General features: G+C 37.2%; 1 protein-coding gene across 24 annotated transcripts in view; it reads left to right on the forward strand.

The window, feature by feature from the left end:
- Nucleotides 1-360: 360 nt before the first annotated feature.
- Klc (kinesin light chain) overlaps nt 361-17,844 on the forward strand; it is a 200,636-nt gene continuing 183,152 nt past the window's right edge. For 14 of the 24 annotated variants that reach the window (XR_010851884.1, XR_010851880.1, XR_010851882.1 and 11 more), the window contains exon 1: nt 527-659. The gene's annotated coding sequence lies outside the window, so the exon portion shown is untranslated. Of the gene's footprint in view, nt 660-16,584; nt 17,389-17,844 lie in introns of those variants that run through there. The other 10 variants (XR_010851883.1, XM_067097471.1, XM_067097465.1 and 7 more) reach the window with 7 other exon arrangements.

The following is a 17,844-nucleotide window of genomic DNA, read 5'->3' on the forward strand; positions in this document are numbered from 1 at the left end:
AATGAACCACATATGGACTGCTTATTTTAGAACGCTCTAGGCACTGAAACTTTTATTCATGATACACCTCTTCCACAATGAATACATTACCACAACCAATTCTAGAAAGTTTGCAATTTGCACGCTCAAAATGTTAAAATCAATTTGACATGCTAGTTCCAAGTCCTTGAAATCTCTCTTTGCTGTTCATTTATCTCTATTTTGAAATAAATCGTCTCCATATACTGAATCTGTGGGTAAAAATTACTTTTGAATGTCAACATCTTTTGCATTTTAAAGTTCTTGGGTAATTGCAATTGTTTCATGACTTATCATGAGCAACGCAATAGTTTACATCGAGCGCCAAAACCCAATCCTGATGTCGATATCGCAAGATTCAACCGACCTTAAAGCAAGTAATCGATAATAAGAGACAATTTATATCTGATAAATCCATTAAAATTCTAAATAAGATTATATTAGAGGACGGGATAATTTATTGCTGAGAATTAAAAACCCCTTGGGGATTTAAGTGATATCCGCATCACAACCCGTATCTATGGGATGATGTCAGTGAATGATTTTACAACAGTGTAGGTGGGGTCCCTCGCCCAACATCTCAAATCTGACGTTTTGTCTCTTTTCTTGTCGATTTCCCCCGTCTGCGGCCCATTAAGAAGGTAAGCGATACGTTACTTTCCCCTTGGAATGCAGAGAAGTGGCGATATTAGGGGCCAAAGGGGCGAATTTCCCGTCAAATATGTTGGGTGCTGCCAACGCTAGGGTGTCTTGCCTGGGCTATCAATCCGCTTTCGTCTGTGTGGTCAGAATTTCCCCTTCGCTTTTCTGGACGGATATTGGGATTTCAGGGCGGATTTTGAGCGTGGACGAAGAATGAACGTTTTACTTTAATTCCGAGGGGGTCGGGGTGATGTCTGGGCAATGGGAGACGTCGCCGGGAATGTCGGGGGGTTGAATCGAAGATCGAGACATCCATCGTCTTGCTTAGGCTACGCAAGGGTAGGTCGTGTCCTTGCATCTGATGCGACATATTTAGTTATTTACGCCCTTTAAATCTCACTCTGTGTATTGTTCGGTTCTCCGGCGTGGATTCGGGTAACAATGGCGTATTTATGACTAGTTCTTTTTTGGATGAGTTGTCTGTGTCGAGGCTGTGGGCTAGGCCAGGCCAGGCTAGTTATAGGCATGGTTAGGTGTTATGAATTGACTATATTACGTAGTCTAGTTACTTTAGGCTGTTTATGGTCATGGCTTTGGCGGAGAGTCTGAATCAGTAGCCTTATTATTAGGTCCTGATTTCACTGAAGGTACACTGCCAGACATTCCCTTGTGTTTTCACTTTAAAATTTTTTTAATGGTAAGACTGGAGACCTTTACTGCGCCCCTCTGGTTCAGCAACTATTAGGCTAGGTGATGCACAAAATTGTCACTATTTTAGTACCAGCCCCTTGTGGATGAACATAAAAACATAAACAAAAGATAGTATATACTGTATCATAAACAAAAAAACATGAATATAAACAAAAACACACACTAAATGTGGTAAATATTCAGGTCAGAGACTGGTGGGAATTAGACCAGTGTAAAAGTCATCAGTTTTACCTTTGTACCAACATTCATTGAAGCGAGCTGATTCTGTCTTCATTAGGTCCAACAATTATGGGGTACCCCAGGGGAAACCAATGATTTTCGCCCTGCATCAGCCCAAAATACCAGCACAAGCAATCACGAACTTGTTTACAAAGCGTGAAAATGCTGTTAGGATAGTTGCATGGACGCATCTTAACCTTATCTTTCGCTATCCAACGTAGGACCGCCTGGCTGAAGGGTGATCCCCAACTTAACCTGACGTACAGACTTTAAAAGGGTAAATCTATGAATTCCTTCTTACCTCACAAAATACTGTGCATGATCCATATATTTTTCTGATCCCGTAGTTAGTGTATTATGAATTTCTGACCATTATTGTAGGTGAAGACCACTCAATTTTGCCTCACCCCCCCCCTTCCCATATTCAGCAGTTATGGGGATCCTAGTGGGAACCAAGGTATTTGGGTTGGGAGAAACCCAAAATTAACAGTAACAGTACCAAAATATTTTTTAGAGAATGCACATACGGCAGGGACAATTACAGAAGTGTAATCTAACCTAATAATCTAACCAAACCACGGGTGCTGGTTCCTAACCTGTGGAGGGGGTTCTTCACCCCTGGACACCTGCACCTAACCTGACTTAGAGGTCCACAAAAGCTTGAAATACAGTGATACATCCTGACCTAACCTACCAAAGGTCATTAGGACCTGACCTGGGCGGGGACAGCCCTTCCTCCTGCCTAACCTAATGTATGATGCCATAAAAGCCGTATATATAATACTGTGACACATCCGTAACCTAAAAATGTAGCTATTAAGCAAGTGTTTTGACTTCAGGTTTTGTTGTAAGATTAGTTTTTTAGGTAAATGTCCAGGGGTAAATTTGCCGAGTCATCAATTTTTCATCCCTCAGTAAATTTTTTTATTTATAATTTGCTGTTGTATGTTCGCTGTGAAAACAATATGAACAGATCCACTTCATTTTCTTATTATTCATGCAGTTTGGAAATATGCATTTTCTAATGGTACACACATCACTTTCATGTCTTACCCAACCTGTATCTTTTCCTCCATGAGATCTACAAGAGGGATAAATGTGTTCCCCTTTTGATAGCTATGATGCAGTTTTGTTGGCATGTACTTCCTAATGATGGTTTTTGTTCATGTACAACACAAACTATTTTACAGAGAATAAGAAAGACAATAGTTTATCTTGAAAGGTGAGAATATCCACCAGACATGTGGGCTTTCCACTGCATCATCAGCTGTGACTAGGTTAGGCTAGGTATCATCCTAATGATGGGTTACATTACGGTTGGTTGGCTGTGATGCATTCTGCTAGTAGGTTGTGTTCAACTTATGATTCACTTAAGTTAGTGCTGATATAATGGAGTCTGGAAGGCATTTCCCCTGATAAGATAACGAGGCTAGTGTAGTGCAGGATCAAGAGAGAAGAGAAACCTGTAGAATATGCAAAATGAAAATGCAAGTGCAGACATCATTTGATTATAGGGCTAAGGTTATATGAAGGGAGGCTTTGTTGTTTTCAGGGCCATCTTGCATACTGAAGACATTCTTACAGAATTTAAGTACATAGCCTTTTAAATCTAACCTAGGCTGGCTAATTCGTGGGACATTGTGCCCCATGCACAGGCTGTATAATACAGTCGTTTTTATTGCTAACAATGTATTATTGATTGGGCAAAAACTTTGAATGAAAAGTTATACAATTAAGCTATGTTTTTCATTCAGATTTTTTTGTTGCAGTATAAGCAGATACTTGTGTGGAATTGACTTCTCCAAAAAATATTCATTTTATAGCGAGCTGTTTTTCCTTTATTTTAGATGTGGATGGGTTCACATGGAAAATCTTCAAAGGCCTTTAATTTGCTAAAGAAAATTCATATAAATAGAATGCCCGTATGAGAAAAAGAAAATACAACAATGCAGTAATTGGACTTAATGCTTTCTACGTGAATGTAGATATAATTTAATTAGCACAGGCCCCTGGAAATGCTTGCATGCCACCCAGTTTTTCAAGTGTGTAGGGTGTAATATGAGTAAATGACCATCTATTTTATGCCGGGATGTGTGGAAGTTAGATACCAACTCAGAGATTTTGGTCTTCATTGTTGAATCGTTCTACAAATAATCCTACTTAACACTTTTTTGTATGTAAGGGTTTTAATTTTGCTAGTTACCACTCGGATGGTATAAGCAGTGACGCAGAAGTGCTTTTCCTGGCCTCTTCTTGTTTTGTGGTACTAAACTTGGCACCAAGTTGCCAACGTTGGTTGGAAATTTAAGACATGCATGTTTAACCTTGACCTTTTGCTGTTTTTGTTTTCATATTAGATATTGAGTACTTTGCACAAAGTTTGCCTAGAAGGTATTAAAAGATCCAGAAAATATGTCTACGAGGTAGCAAAAGATCCTGCTTGAATATTGTATCGCAATGATTCCATTAGTCATACTTTTGTGTATGTGGTGAAAGTTAATTTCAAAACTTTGCTGTCAGACCAAGCCAAGAACATAATAAAAGCAGGTTGAAGACAATTGCAGTTTTTGCATAACAACTATATTGATAGACCCACAATTTCTGAAATGTGATTAGCACACTGTAGAAGACCACCACAGTTTTTGAAATCAATAAGACTCCCTCAAGTTTTGAAAACGGTAGAAGACTACCACAGTTTAATTTGAAACAAGTAGTAAAAGTCTACTTTAATTTTTTAAAACGACTCGTAGAAGTTTACCAAAGCCTTTGAAAACAGTTAGGGGAAGACTACCACAATATGTTACAACAGCTAGCTGAAGATTTCCCCAATATCGTTGGGTATCTGGGAAGAATGAAGCTTTCTTCCGCTGGAAAAATTGAGGTGGTCATGAGGTGATTGCTTTTGGATTGTTTCATTTGTGTTCATATCAAACAGAGTAATTTACCAGTACAGTACTTGTTGGTTAATGTCTGCTCCTACATATAAAGGGAACATATTTTTCATATCCTTATAATTACAGAAACTTAAAGGTATTCTTGCTCTGCATTCCTAAAGTTTGTACAGTAATAGTCTTTATAGATGTGAGCATTTACCATGAAGCACAGATTGTCGAGCATGAGTGTTTTCTGCTTGATAACAATTTGTTGTAGTGCAAGCAGTTTGGAGACTATCAGAAAAGTAACCAGTAACAAGTTTTCAACTTGGCTTGAAATATCTGACCTGACAGTTATGTTTGTACTGAGGAGGAACTATTTTGGGGGAAAAAGTTCCAATTACCATGAAATTTGCAAATACAGATACCACCCTACTTATGAACGAGTTGCGTTCGGATGGCCGTTCGTATGTTGAATTGTGCTGAAGTTGGTTACTGTAATCTTCACGCCTATTTAAGTACTGACCAGTGTGGTATTAAGTCAATACAGTACTGTACGTTTTTCATCCTAAAGCACAATACACTGTACATACAGCACTGTACAGTATGTACAGAATAGGTGTACAGAACATAATTTGAACTTACGGGTGGCTAAGGAGAGCGCTCTGAACGCAATTTTCATTTTCGGTCCCGTTTGTTTGTACCTCTGAATGTTCAGAATCATAAGTAGGGTGGTGTCTGTAGTTTGTTGGGATACTTCCACTTCTTAGTAGTCAGATGTTGGACTGGAAGGTTTGCCTGTTTTGTTTGTATGTAGAGGAGAACCTGAAAATTTCTGTTTCGGAGTCTTTCAGAACGATGTCTCCTGTCTTGACCTGCCCTAAGCTTGAGAGAAGTGATAGATCCACCTCTTGAAAGTAGGGAGTGTATATGGCCAAGCAGCTGGGAGTGAATAAAACATTGAGATTTTTGTATGGCTTTGTTGAGAGATCTTTTGTATGGCTTTGTACTTTGCATTTATATGAATAGATAAGTCTTTTTAAATAAATTTACTGTGTATGTTGGTATAGAATAATTCTTCATTAATTCAAGACAGCACTACAAATTTGGAAATCTTAATGAGTGTGGATATGGCTTGCCAAGTGTTAACCAAGGATTTTTATCGGATAGTTTTGATCCTTGTTGATGATTGAAGCCTAATTCTTTGAGTTCACCCTTCTCATATGTCTAGTATTATTAGTTGATTATAATGGGAGATAAGGAACAGTGAATTCAGGAAATCTGATCAATGACTTCAACTTTAATGGGAAACATAGATTGAGTTGTGATGTTCTTTGATGCAACTTCCTTTGCTTAGTTGCTTTGAAGTGCATATACATGTAAGTTTTCTTTTTCCTGGCCTCCTGCATACAAAGCCTGGAACTTTGATGCAGTTAACTCTAACGTACCTGGGTTTTGAAATGTAATGCTGGAGTTACTTAACCCTTTGAGATTCAGAAGGCATCAAATGATTTACGGGCTGCCCTAGAGCAAGAACCTGTCCAGCGCAAGGCTGGCTTAATCTGAAACAAGCGAACAATCAAATGATGTCTTTATATTTTCAACTCGTGAGGTTCTGGTGATGTCATCTGCCAAAAATTAACTGTGAACTTTAGTTGGCCATTTTGATTGTTTTCCATTTTTTTTAATATACCTGTATTACGATAAGATACAGCTACTGTATTCAGTTTCAAAATAAGACCAAAATTGGTTTGATACAATACAGCTTTACATCCAGCAATAAAAGGAAAACATCAAGAAAAATCTTGCATGGTTATAAGCATAATGAATGAGTGGGATTTGTGTGTGGTGTTAATTAGTACCTAGTCATTCATCTTGTATCGTCTTACATGAATCAGAATTAAATGATTAGTTGTTTCATAATGTAAAAACTAGAAGAGAATTCTCTGCTTGGTAATTAAAGTGTGGAATTTAAGGCAAATTAGATATATTTAATGTTTATTTGGTAAAGATTAGACATTGGTTATTCCAAAGTGGTTTTATTTTATTGTGTGTACAGTAAATTTCTTTCGCTCAGTTGTTGAGGGAGGAACCAAAGAGGCTGTAGGTAATGTAGCCTAATAATTAATTATGAATTAAATCATGGAAGGTAGGAACAAATTGTGGAAAAACTATGGGACTTAGGCTGCAATACAGTATGTCTGTATTTGCAAATGAAATCATAAAGAGAAGCTGGATAGTGCTAATTGTCCATTATACATTACAGTAGACAGGTATAGATAATCGTGTATTTTTGTTGGTGGTGTCTGCCAATTCCAGGATTTCATCACGCTCAGAGTTACTAAAGCTTGTTGAGTAACTTTTCAGTCTTCCAGATTGAAGGAATGATGCCGAGACAAGGCGATAGAGAAGATCATATACGTTTGGTCTTAAGAGCTAAAAGGGATTAAGGAAGAAGCCTTACGCAAGTGTTTCACGATGGCTTCATTTTAGATGAAATGTAGACAATGCGTGAGGGTAAATCAAGTGAGGTGTTTGAAAGAGGAAATGTACATGAGTTAAGAATGTTGCAAATATCATAAATGTGTGTAGTTTAAAATAACGTTTTAGTGATAAAAGCTGCATTTTAAGTGCATTTAAAGCTTTTTTTTTTTAACTTGAATGGTCTGGTAACAATGGTATCCAGAAAATTTTGGTGATGTAGGTGACGGAATTTCTCAGTTATTGAAATTAGCCTTATGAAGCATTGATATATTTAGGTAAATAATAAAACCCTTCACTTTGAATAATGGTAATATAAATGATGTTGCTGGGCTTTTTTAACACTAAATGAATGAGAGTAGGTTATTTGTGGACTGTCGCCATTGCAGAACAGTTGTCAGAAAAGTGCACACTGGTAACCTGTGCTGTTTAATATTGACATCTCATTAAATCTTGGGGTAGTTTTCAGTGCATTCCTTAATGTAGAGCACATACTTGATTTAATATGTTCATTATTCAGTGGCTTTTACCTTTTCCCCAAAACCAAAACTTGTGAAATTGCTGCCCATTTGCATATACTGTACTATTGTAATACTGTAGTGTTAAGTGAAGACAAATTGCCGACTGCGTAACTCTGAGTACATTTGAATGAGGCTGTCATTCATGATGGCAACAGTTGAAGATATAATGTGCCAAGAGAGTTTATCTGTACGAAATATTAATGACAGGATTATCAGTTAAAAGGTAAATAAAGTAGAGAGATTCCTCTAAAAATGGAAGATGTAAGTAACCTATTACAGTCATACAAAGAAAGTTAGTGACAGGTGCATCCTGATATGCATGACGGCAATTGAATGATGCTTTGCATACAATGACTGGCATTCATGTAGAGACATTCCCTAAGTATCAGGTATGACGATTTTATGCATTGTTGTATTTTCTTTAAAGGATCGATGTTTGTGACCATTGTTTTAAAACTTTCGAGTTGTCTACAACTTTATAATTATTGTAAGCGTGTAAACTCTGGTGACAGTTGGGCCTCACTGGCCAACTGCTGTTTGAACCACTTTCAAGATCTTTGTAATTTTTCCCTCGTACAGCACTATGCATGAAGATAGGAATGTTAGGCTAATGTTATATTTGCCTCCCCCCCCCCCCTTCTGCCTGTTTTCTCATGTCGGAGGTAGTACTGTAACTTTATTTCCTTCTCAGGGACAGTCTTTCAGATTATTATTGATATGTATAGTGCAGTAGTTTAATTTCTTACCTTTACTTGGTGGCAATCCAAGCCACTTCTTTAAATGATTCTTAAGACGGCAAGCACAGATGTTAAATGAAAGTTAATAAGAAAATCAGTAAGGCAGGAAGGTAGGACATGGAAAAGAAAAAGTAGAAGATAGGACGAACCTTCGTTACTGCATGTACTCGTAAAGAACCTTCATTACTGGATGTACTCGTAAAGAACCTTCATTACTGCATGTACTTGTCATGCAAGGCACACTGTAGTTGGTATTCCTCAGTGGAGGGGTTGGTCAGTTAATGGCGATCTTTGGCCTTGGAAAGATTTCACTGTATCTTCAGCAAGGTAATCAAGCAAGGGTATTATTAATGCCAGTGGCATGATGTGACTGGGTATTCCAATAATTTAACCTTGACCTAGGTTTTGGCAGGGTTTTGTTTTATTTAAAAAAAATTTAGAGGGCAGTAATAGGTTGTCAGTGGAACAAATGTTACTGTCGTGTAGTTAGCTGGGGCAGTTATATTTATCTTTAAAGAAAAATTGAAAGGGCAATAATGGGTTGTCAGTGGAACAAATGTTACTGTTTGTTAGTTAGCTGGGGTAGTTATAATTGTTAATCAAATTATAGTAGTGTATGAAATGGCTATGTTATGCTGCAAATGTATGGTAAGAGGAAGGAAGTTCTCTCTCTCTCTCTCTCTCTCTCTCTCTCTCTCTCAGGATATGTGGATATCAGCCGTTGGCTTAGCTTGTGAGTTAACACTGTTGTAACTGTATTCAGATGGGGTCTGAATCTAGTAATGGTTTCAGGCATAGCATCAGTTGATGTCCTCAGAGTTTCTTGCACATAAACATCAGATTGTGGAAGCTTATGATTTAACTGTTTTGAAAGTTTTAGAAACAAATTAATTTTCTTGCAAGCAGTAACAGAGATGCTGTAAAATGCTCACCATTCATTCAAAGCTTTGAAACCCCTCCTATGCTCTGACAGTCATCCAGATAAAGAAGTAAAATTGTTGATAACGCTAAACAGTGAAAACAAACTGCTCTGCAACACATTGCTTATATAAGCAAACCAGTGCTCTAGGCTGTTGATAACCATATGCTGATAACTCGGCAAACGTCAGAAACAAGTACTGTATCTTCAGACGTAATCTTTTGAGTGGGAGTAGGTTTGCCTTTGGTATTTAGAGAAGTCCCCTTCTTTTAATCCTGCCTTAATAGTAAAGCCAATTAGAACTAATACCTTTGCAATGGCCTGTTGACATTGTTCATGAAAGTACATTCTTCCATGACATGTTAAGACCTCAGAAACCTAGTTAGTTTGGGGTTTGATAGCAAAACTGCCAATAACGAAAAATAAACTGATTTACGAGGATGATGATGATGATGGTGTCTGTTGCAATATGTAAAGGATGACAATTGAAAAGCCTCGCAGCACTCCAGTGTTTCTCTTTTCTTCGTGGATTTTGTCTTTATATATTCTTCATGTTCCATATTTTCGTGGCTCAGTTATACAGATGTAATTCTGTGTTGTCTGGGAATTTATTATTTCAGTAAAGGGAGTTCATAGTGGTAATTAATTTCTGCAGTAAAGGAGTTATGGAAGAGAGGTGGGGAGGGCTCGACCACCCGAATCAAGTTGCATTCTTGCAAGAAGTGTGGTAAATGGAGGCGATGGCAACCTTCCTTTTTCAAGAGGTTGGTTAAACGATTCAGGAAATGCAGAACTAGAGAAGAGATTCCTTTTTCTTGAAGCTGATTATGTAAAGGACTTCAAAGAGGTTGACCCTCATGTTTGTGATTTCCACGTAGTGATGTATATATTGTATGTATATGAAAGCAAAGGGTAAGAGTGGAGGCAGCACTTGCATTCAAGCTCTTGTGTGCATTTGTGAAAGTGATGTCAGCATTGCCCAAGAACACAGAATATATGACATAATTATAATTTTACAATTATTGAGGACATATTTTCAAGCCATCATGATAAGGCAGAACAGTGTAAAATAGTAGATTTAATTCTGTCTTCGTATGTATGAGAAAAGTACTGAGAATTTGTAAAATGTGTTGCTCGGCATTTTGGACGTTATGATTTTTTTTTTTTTTTTTCTAGAGTATATTTGGTGTTATGCTTTGCAAGGAAAGTTGTTGTAGTTAAGGTTCTGCTTAAATGGTTATAAGGTTTTCGTTTATTTAGCTGCATTTACAGTTTTAATTGTAAAAATAAATATCCTGAAAATATTATAAACAGTAGCATGGTTTCAAGTGTTCTAGTTTATATGTGTTTGTTGATTCTAAAGATCTATATGTCCAATTTGATGTACTGTACTTTTGTTGGACCATATCCAAGAGCGTGTAATTTTAATTGCATTATGTTGTGGTCAATAAACTTCTATCTATCTGTCTATCCATGTATCTGTAGAGAAGGAAGAGAGCTGTTAATATCCTAGAACGTACCTTGTAATCTATCTTGTTCACTTTAACAGTATGGGTTAGGTATGAGACTTGAATTCAAAAACAAATTTGGAGTGAAAATGGGTGAAATTTTATGCTGTCATGTGATTCTTAAATATTTTATATTGTCACAGGGGGTCTTAGAAATATCTCTCTTTGCAGGTAGTTGGAGAAGGACTTATTGTTTTTATTTTGCAATGTGCATAGTTTAATGTTTATGGCATAAGTTTGTGTGACTACACTGCATATTCCTGTTTATTAGCAGCTTTCTCATTTTCCTCTTTTGAAACGATGCTATTTGCTTGGTAGTTGCTGCTGTTATTGGTGGGATGTTGTTATTGCTGTTCTTAAGTGTGAGAGGACCAGCAATGCTGCTTTAAAGGACTGAGCAACATTGTTTTATTTTTCCTGAATTGCATTGCTGTTCACATATTGGAAAAATGTGTTTTGTTAATTTCCATTGTTTGTGCTTAGTTTTCTCTCTCACTTAATGGATATTCTGGTTTGTGGAAGATTGCTTTCTGATTGAGGTACCTTGTTTGCTTGTTTCTTATGAATAGTAATATACTGTATTATACATTCATTTAGATTCTCTAAAGCTTTTTCGTTGTTTACTATTTTTTCTTTTCTCTTCTGTGGGAAAGTTAAAGATAAGTTCACCAGGAGTCAGTCCCTATTGAAAAAGTTTATTTTAAAGAGAGGTTATTGCCAGTATAGATTATAATAATGATAATAATAATAATAATAATAATTGTTATTTTAAAAAGAGGTTGTTGTCATTGTAAATTATAATAAAAGTAATAATAAAAATAATAATAATAATTTGTTCATGTTGGTTATTTGAAGAAGAGCCTGTAATGCTACTCTTTAAGTGCTGTGTGTGCATTAATTTTTTATGCTTTTTCTCAACTTTTGCTCATTAATGCATACCGTGCACAATGTTTATTTGTTTACCGATCTTCTTTCAACTTTGAATTGTAATTAGTAGCTCACTTTGATAGATGTCCAGACCTCTTATGATAACCCCAGCTTCGTTGTAGATTAAATTTTTTCATGTTCTCAAGAACCTTTAAATCTTATGACAGATGGCTATCATATTTGGAGGGTGGCTTCCCTAATGGAATGTCTTTCAAATGTAGTCCATTCTAAGTTCCTGTTTTATAGTTTTAGCTCTAATTCTGAACTCTCATCTTTTGATGAGAGTATCAGTGTTTTACTCTAATTGCCATTGTACATTCTTTTCTTCTTGCTGGGGCATTTCACCTTGCTTTAGCTATTTTGGGAAGTTCGTATGGTCTTCTTGGCTTGGTCTGTATGAGTATACACACAATTATGAAATAAATACGTTACAGTAATAGTAATACTAATAGAAATTGATAACAGATCTTATAGGCAAATGAGAAGTATTGCATTGATTGTTGAACCCAAATGGATCTTATAGTCAGATGAGAAGTCCTGTCATTGAATGTTGAACCCAGATGGATCTTATAGTCAGATGAGAAGTCCTGTCATTGAATGTTGAACCCAGATGGGTCTTATAATCAGATGAGAAGTTTTTGCATTGATTGTTGAGCCCAGATGGATCTTATAGTCAGATGAGAAGTCCTTACATTGATTATTGAATCCAGATGGATCTTATAGTCAGATGAGAAGTCCTTGCATCGATTGTTGAACCCAGATGGATGTTATGGGCAGATGAGAAGTCCTTGCATCAATTGTTGAACCCAGATGGATCTTATACGCAGATGAGAAGTCCTTGCATCAATTGTTGAACCTAGATGGATCTTATAGGCAGATGAGAAGTCCTTGCATCGATTGTTGAACCCAGATGGATCTTACAGTCAGATGAGAAGTCCTTGCATCGATTGTTGAACCCAGATGGACCTTATAGTCAAATGAGAAGTCCATGCATTGATTGTTTAACCCAAACATGTGGAATTTTAAATTATAAAGACTTGCATATCTTACAGAACTCATTCTTATGATGTATTACTATGCAAACTTATTTCTGATATGATTAATGTAGATTTTCTAAACATACAGTACTGAAAACCTGATGGATTGTTTCCTTTTTGTAATAGTTTTTAATTTTGAGTATTTATTTTTAATGTGCTGTAATTGCAAAAGGTTTTATTGCTATTTTGGTGTTGGAGAACGACATTGTTATATGCAAATAGTATATCAGTATATTGTGGAGTGTGATTCCTGTGGACTGTTTTGACAGTCATTGTTGCTTATGTTGGGTAATGAATAAATTAAATGAATTCCCCATTTTCCACTCTTTAGCCTCAAACCCTTGTTGGGTAAATAAATGTGTTCAGTGCTTAAACCACTCCCATAAACACAATGTCCCCACATTGATAGTGCATTAGCACAAATGTGAGGCTACAAGCCTCAGTGCCCTGTTCCTTATTGTACCTATACATAGACACGGTATTTCATCTTACCTGATAGCACAGTATAAGCCCGTTTGCTGTACGTTATGTATATCTCTATAACCTAAGGTCTTCACTCATTGAGTGGGATTTTGCGTAGCAACCTCAGAATACTAAAATCATATTACCAGTTTCCGTGTAATGAGCATGATCTTTGATGTTTGATTACTAACACGATTTGTATCCTACTGTTAATTGCATTCATGCAGGTTTATAGCTTGCAGGGTCTCTGAGAAGTTTGATTAAAGATTTTTGCAAGCATCTTTTGAAAGATAATATAAATTAATTAAAAGAAACTTATGACCTCTAAATAAATGTTGAAATCAGTGAATGAATCATGTTTTCAAATGTTGAAATTGTTGAATGTGAAGTGGTGTACTCACTAATAATAAGAGAAAATCATGGAGGTGGAGTACTTGATGAGATTGACTAATCAGTGGAGTTGCAGTTTTGCTGGAGTTCACCTTCATACCCCAGTGACTGCGCCACTTCCCAGCCTATTTTAGATCTGTTACAATTGGTAGTAACTTCATATTTCTCTGAAGGGAATGGAATAACTGCAACAAGAGTAGAATCATCTGCACACTGTACTGTATTCTGTAGGCCAAGAGTCTTGTTACCAAGGAGAGCTGGAAAGAACTAGGATTCCACAAAGCTGTCACATATAACTTTTGACAAATAAGAGATCGAATATGGTTCTCAAGACAACCAAGATCGTTATATAAGAGTCACTAGGTTAACCAAATATCAGTTGCCTCTGTCAGGTTGAACAAGCCTAGACTCATCCCAAATGTTGATGATGTCTTGGTTGTTTGATGTGGTAGCCCTTTGTTGGCCGACTCGGTTGAGCTTCAGACTGTCACTCGATGGGCCGGAGTTCAATTCCCGCGGCCGGCTGATGAAGAGTTAGAGGAATTTATTTCTGGTGATAGAAATTCATTTCTTGCTATAATGTGGTTCGAATTCCACAATAAGCTGTAGGTCCCGTTGCTAAGTAACCAATTGGTTCTTAGCCATGTAAAATAAGTCCAATCCTTCGGGCCAGCCCTAGGAGAGCTGTTAATCAGCTCAGTGGTCTGGTAAAACTAAGGTATACTTAACTTGTTTGATGTGGTTGCTATAACCTTTGGGAAGAGTATCAGAATTCCAGGTATTTTTTCAAATTGTTTAATATCCATACCTCTAGAAAAATACTACGGATGCAGTTTATTTTTAAAATATAAACCACAAAAATGTGTCAGTTAGGGAGAAGGAACCACGGATACGAAACAAAGAAAATGGGAAATCCCAGCTGGAGGGTTAGACCCGTCAATGTTATTGATGGATCTTTCGAATGAAAAGTAAAGCCTGGCGGGGGGCGGAGTGGTTCAAGATAACAGGTATTAGGGTTGCCATTTTTTAAAACCAAGGACCGTTTAGCTTCAAAGGCTCCGTGAACTATTTTGTTCAGCCTTGGATAACGGTTTCCTATCGTCGCGTAGTAGTGAAGAAATTGATGCCTGTCTTAAACCCACGAGCAGAAATCAGTGACTCTCTTCAAGCCGTTACTCTCACGTACTGTATCTCACCATGATGAAGCACCGGCTCACGAAATGCTAATTCTCGAGAAGTATCCTTGAAATTCTTAAGGAGGGTCATTTGCATACGTTGCGGACCAGTATTTCCACCACGAGGAGAGTTCGAGATTTTTAAAAAGTATAATTGAGTCATTATCCTCCAAAATTTTTTCCCATCACCTGTCAATATTGGAAATGTAAACCAATTAAGATTTATCAGGGCTGTCGGATTCTAGTTTATCTCTTGATGTATTGAAACGTTCTTTCAGAGATAAGGAGTGCAGCAACGCGATTAACCGGTGTCATAGTATAACAGTTAATGATTACACAAACGTGACAGTTGAGTAAGTGCATACATTACACGTGGGTACACCCTGCTTAAAAGTATCAGCAGACTTAACGTATTTTTTTTTATCTGAACAAGCATATGCAGTATATATTATATATATATATATATATATATATATATATATATATATATATATATATATTATATATATATATGAATGTCTATTCCTGTAATACTACAGTGTAATATGAATATAAGAAGGCCCATAAAACACTATTTAAACGTTGAAACCATATATTTTCGGGCACTGGCTTCTGTGCCCCTGTTCACTGGTAGAATATTCTACCAGTGAACAGGGCACAGAAGCTGGTGCCCGAAATATATGGTTTCAACGTTTAAATAGTGTTTTATGATATTCTACCAGTGAACAGGGGCACAGAAGCTAGTGCCCGAAATATATGGTTTCAACGTTTAAATAGTGTTTTATGGGCCTTCTTATATTCATATATATATATATATATATATATATATATATATATATATATATATATATATATATATATATATATATATATATATATATATATAATGTGCATGCATGTGCGTATGTATGTATGTATGTACTGTATGTGTTTGTGTGCGTGCGTGCATCTGTCAACTTTCAAGTGCGTGATTTCCACGTATTGGTTGCTTTGATTTAGAAAGCCTTGCTGCTCCAGTCTCGGCTGATTTAGCAATAAGTCAATTGCCAGGGAAAAGATGATTAGTCACCGGTACTAAGTGATGAGCTTGCATTGCTCTCTCTCTCTCTCTCTCTCTCTCTTTGCAAACAACCGTGAACTCGTAGTCTTTCTACCCCCCTTTCTCTTTGCAATACGGTAATTAAGTGCGCCAGGTAATAATTAGCCTCCCTTTTATCTTTTTTCGATGCTCCTTTGTAACGTACAGTATTGGTTGAATTTGTAGAATAGTTTTCCTCATTAAATCTCGTAATGAATTTGAGGTGGGTAAAAACATCCATTCATTTATTTGTTTTATGAATTGGGGGCTTTGGGTCAGTCACCCCTAATGTTTTATTTGCAGAAACTGCCAAATCATCTTCGTTATATTTAGGGATAGACCGGAGGTTACGTTGTAATTTGGTATTCAGGGATGTGACCGGAGGGCACAGCGTAATTGATCCCGAGATATGGATGAAGGTAAAGTTATTTATAAATGCAAGCAGTCAGGTGCAGTTTCACTCTTTACAGTCACACACACTCACATCGAAGTGACAGGATGTCCGGACTCAGCCAGGCGTGACAGTCAAGGTTCGTGATCGTGTGTGTGTGTGTGTGTCTGTGTGTAGATGTGTGCGTGCGCGCGCGAAAGAGAGACAAAAGACGTGGCACCACCGCATGACTCACGCAGCCATCTCCCTTTGTTCGTCGTTTCCAGACGTACGAAGCGTGTTTTCCAAGTTTCACGTTTCTCTTCCAGCCCGTATCTTTGAGGATTAAACCGAGTTAATTGTAGTTATTTATAAGGCCAACATATTTGCCTACGTATAATATTCTTGTATGCTATTAGTAGTTTGTCAATTAAGAAGTAACGTCTCGCCATGAACACATGTAAATACGACACGTTTGCCTCCCAGGCGTCATTGACAGCTGATTTTCTGGAATGTAGTTGCCGATGCAGCAATTACTAGCGCATGAAAATGCAGTTGCGGTGACAAGTATGTTCGCCCAGTTGCAACCCATTTTATTTGCTTCAATAAGTAGATAAATGTGGCGTATGACCGTACAGAAACTGTTTAGGGAAACTGCTCCAGAATACATTATTGATACCCTGGGACTGAGGATATTGCCGTAGTTGGCAATTTTTCTCTTGGCTGGCAGCAGCCAGCAGCACATACGGCCACTTCGTCAGTGTTGGTCTACTCATGTGTGTTCCATGTACCATCTGTGGCCGGCAGAACCTACTCTTAATTTAAATGTCATTCCGGATTAATGGCAATTATTGGCCATGTGAACGTGAATCGCCTCAATGATTAGAATAAACGAAATTAGAAAATAGACATATAAAGCACGAGAGCGTCGTGCAATGCCATAGTTTTAAGGGTGTGGTGTACAGATGAGATCTTGCACGCGAAAATATCTATATACGTAAAGAAAAGGGGCGGTCTAAGGTTGTGTTGTGAAGAGGGAAGAAGAAGAAGAAGAAAAGGCAGCAAAAAGGTTGTGAGGCCAGCGATTAGTCACAACCTCCCACATTCATCGCCTAATTCACATGGCGTGCATTTGTTTGTCCGTGTCGGGAGAAATGTAGAAGATAAGCATTGCTCTCCTGGTTATGATGACGTAAATGCAAGTCTTCCATTACTTATTCTAGACGATTCGTGCCTGTTTTTGGGGGCGTATTGTAGTGAAAGGAATCATAGACCATTGAGCGTCTCTGCATAAGGGTTACAGTTTTCTCTCAGAAAGAGGTGAGTAGGTAGCTGCCTTGTCATGCCGTTTTTAAATCTCCTGAACAGCTGTGTATGTGTGTGTGTGTGTATGACGGTTAATGACTTATATATCTAGAGTAGTTTATACGACTAATTGCTTGGGGAAATACGATTTTAACGTTATTCAAATGAATGGTATATTTCCATATCCAGTACTATTATATACGCATAAAAGGATATGGATGGATTATACTCTACAGAAGCAATAAGCAATTATTCCATTAGAGCTACGTGTTCTCAATATAAGGAAAATAAAGCAACACTAGGTATATTTCAAGGTTACAGTTTAGACCTCCTTGTACTCTGTAAACACAAAGACCATTCATATGCTTGTATGGATACTGTGTCCAAACTATCGCCTTTTCACTCTTTAATCATAGCTATTCTAGAGCTGATCTATGCACGTTGCAAATATACGATCGTATGCCTAGGTAT

This window comes from Macrobrachium rosenbergii, chromosome 54, assembly GCF_040412425.1.
Source record: "Macrobrachium rosenbergii isolate ZJJX-2024 chromosome 54, ASM4041242v1, whole genome shotgun sequence".
In the NCBI taxonomy this organism is placed as follows: Eukaryota; Metazoa; Arthropoda; class Malacostraca; order Decapoda; family Palaemonidae; genus Macrobrachium; species Macrobrachium rosenbergii.